Source organism: Brassica oleracea, chromosome C9 (assembly GCF_000695525.1).
Source record: "Brassica oleracea var. oleracea cultivar TO1000 chromosome C9, BOL, whole genome shotgun sequence".
NCBI classification, from domain to species: Eukaryota; Viridiplantae; Streptophyta; class Magnoliopsida; order Brassicales; family Brassicaceae; genus Brassica; species Brassica oleracea.
Genome location: NC_027756.1, coordinates 29,278,625 through 29,282,222, shown reverse-complemented (window position 1 = coordinate 29,282,222; position 3,598 = coordinate 29,278,625). Strand labels below are relative to the sequence as shown.

Genomic DNA, 3,598 nt, shown 5'->3' with positions numbered 1-3,598 from the left:
GCCGACCAATAAATAATAAACAGGATATAAGGCGGCTCGGCCGACCAATAAATAATAAACAGGATATAAGGCGGCTCGGCCGACCAATAAATAATAAACAGGATATAAGGCGGCTCGGCCGACCAATAAATAATAAACAGGATATAAGGCGGCTCGGCCGACCAATAAATAATAAACAGGATATAAGGCGGCTCGGCCGACCAATAAATAATAAACAGGATATAAGGCGGCTCGGCCGACCAATAAATAATAAACAGGATATAAGGCGGCTCGGCCGACCAATAAATAATAAACAGGATATAAGGCGGCTCGGCCGACCAATAAATAATAAACAGGATATAAGGCGGCTCGGCCGACCAATAAATAATAAACAGGATATAAGGCGGCTCGGCCGACCAATAAATAATTAACAGGATATAAGGCGGCTCGGCCGACCAATAAATAATTAACAGGATATAAGGCGGCTCGGCCGACCAATAAATAATTAACAGGATATAAGGCGGCTCGGCCGACCAATAAATAATTAACAGGATATAAGGCGGCTCGGCCGACCAATAAATAATTAACAGGATATAAGGCGGCTCGGCCGACCAATAAATAATTAACAGGATATAAGGCGGCTCGGCCGACCAATAAATAATTAACAGGATATAAGGCGGCTCGGCCGACCAATAAATAAATTAAATTACTAGTAAATAATATAGGCGGTATTCCGGCCATTATAACATGATATAAATAATAGTAGAGGCGGTATACCGACCATTATAACAGGGTATAAATGATACAAATAAATTTTACCGAATCGCAGAGTGATCGTGCTGATAACGTGTTATGAAATAACTTATAATTTATAGTATCGAGAAATTTAAATAATAGTAGAATTTAATACCCGTAGGAAGTAAATAACACTAATATAAGGGAGAGAGTTTATTATAAGAAGGAAGAAGAAAATGTAATGATTCTTTGATTATAAACTTTTGTTCTTGTTTTTGGTGTACAAAAGAGTGAGATGAGTGATGGTATTTATAGTGAACAACAATACATAAAATAACAAAGATAGTGCTTAATTTGGTAAATGAGTGGGTGATCATAGTGTTTGATGAGTAGATGATCATAGTGCTTGAGTTGGTAAAGGAGTGGATGATCATAGTGCTTGGGTTTGGTAAAGAAGTGGATGATCATTTCAATGCTTAATTTATAACAGAAAGAAATTATATTATCATACGGGGATTTTTGAAGAGGGCTTGGGGCATATCGAGTTAAAGTCCAGTTTGCCCCTACATCTGTTTGCTCCATCGATCATTCTAATGAATTCCTCGTTTTACATTACAGTGGCTACTGCTCTCGCGGTTGCACTTTTCTGTGTACTTGGTATACAAAAAACCCAGACCAGTGGAGCCTTCGTCATCTCTGATCTCATCTCCTCCGTCTCGTTCGTCCCCTCAGTCACGAATCTGGACGCACCAAGTGTTCCGCGGGGAAGACGTAAGGAAAGGTCTTCTGAGTCATATTCAGAAGGGAGTTCAAAAGCAGAGGAATCGTTCCTTTCATTGATAACGAGATCAAGAGAGGCGAGTCAGTCGGTCCTGAGCTCTTTCGAGCGATTAGGGAATCAAAGATCGCCATTGTCTTGCTCTCAAAGAACTACTCTTCGTCTAGCTGGTGTCTCAACGAGTTGGTGGAGATTATGAGGTGCAGGGATGAGATTGGTCGTCAAACAGTGCTGACTGTGTTCTATCAAGTGGATCCCTCTGATGTGAGAAAGCAGACGGGAGACTTCGGGAAAGCCTTTGACAAAACCTGTGTCGGAAAAACGGAAGAGGTGAAGCAGAGATGGAGGCGAGCCTTGATGGACGTTGCCAATATACTCGGAGAGGACTCTCGCAACTGGTACGTATGTTCTCTTGACTGGTTTAAGGCGTGTGTGTGTTTATGAGTCCCTTACTCTCTCTCTCTCTCTCTCTCTCTCTCTCTTTTCATTTGATTCTTAGGGATAGAGAAGCGGACATGATTGTTAAAATTGCAAAACATGTGTCGGACGTGTTGAACTATACACCGTCGAGGGATTTTGATGACTATGTTGGACTCAGGCCTCATATCACAAAGATCAATTCCTTATTATGCCCAGAGTCTGGTGATGTGAGGATGATAGGGATCTTGGGTCCTCCTGGGATTGGCAAGACCACCGTTGCAAGATCTCTGGAGATTTCCAATTTGCTGTTTTTATAGAGAATATCAGGCTAACCTATATGAGACGCTGCCATGATGAGGGTTTTCTGGAGATCATGAATGGTGAGCGGCAAAGGAAAATTAATTTACAAAGACGGCTCTTGTATGAAATATTCAACCTGAAGGATATCGAGATTCATCATCTAGGTGCGGTGCAAGAGAGGCTCAAGGACCACAATGTTCTTGTCATTCTTGATGGGGTTGATCAGTTAGAGCAACTAAATGCAATGGCCAAAGAAACTCAGTGGTTTGGCTATGGAAGTAGGATTATCATCACAACACAAGATCAAAGACTTTTGAGTGCACATGGTATAAGCCATATTTACAAGCTGAACCTTCCAGCTACGGATGAAGCTCTCCAGATCTTATGTCTATACGCTTTCGGTCAAAAGTTCCCCCACATGATGGTTTTAAGAAACTTGCTATGGAGTTTACTCAACTTGCGGGTGAACTTCCTCTGGGTCTTAGAGTTATGGGGTCTTATTTGCGAGGAATGTCCTTGGGCGAGTGGGAAGACGCACTACCAAGGTTGAGGACAGGCCTTGACGGTGAGATTGGTGAGATCGAAAGAACTCTAAGATTTAGCTACGACGCCTTAAGCTACAGAGATAAAGCTCTTTTTCTGCACATAGCATGTTTGTTTCACGGTTTTCGAGCTGACCATGTGAAACAGTGGCTTGCTAACAGCGGTTTGGACGTTAACCATGGATTGGAAGTCTTAACTCGTAAATCTCTCAAAACTTCAAATGTGGGTTTCTTAGGGATGCATTCTTTGCTGCAACAACTGGGGGTTGACATTGTCCGTAAAGAATCTATCAGAGAGCCTGGGAAACGTCAGTTTTTAGTAGATGTTGATGACATTTCTGATGTTATCACAGACAATGCAGTAAGGCCATGTTCGTTTGCTCACCTAGGTGATCCATCTGGGCGAAGATGCAAATCAATGTTCGTTTTGTGCATTATAATGCTACATCCAGATGGATCACCCAGCTGAATTTTTAAAAACTCATCTCAAATTGTCACCCAAATGAAGGTGAGTCTTGATGGTGCATCTGGATGCAGATGCATCTAGTTCAGTCCAAAATGATTAATGACAAAAATGACTTTTTAAAATCAAAATATCATTTTCAAACCGTAAATTCTATTTTCTTGCATATACATTTTTCCGTTATAACCAAAAAATACATTTTCTCGCAAAAACTGAAAAACACATTCCCGCAAAAACCGCAAGATGCGTTTTTCCGCAAAAAAAAATGTAAAACGCACATTTCCATAAAAACACATTTTTCAGTCAAACCAGTAAAATCGTACTTTTCGACCAAAACCGAAAAACGCATTTTCCCGTCAAAACCTAAAAAACGCATTTTCC

General features: G+C 41.0%; 1 pseudogene; it reads left to right on the top strand.

The window, feature by feature from the left end:
- Positions 1-1,307: 1,307 nt before the first annotated feature.
- The window catches only part of LOC106314743, a 6,017-nt pseudogene continuing 3,726 nt past the window's right edge, over positions 1,308-3,598 (top strand).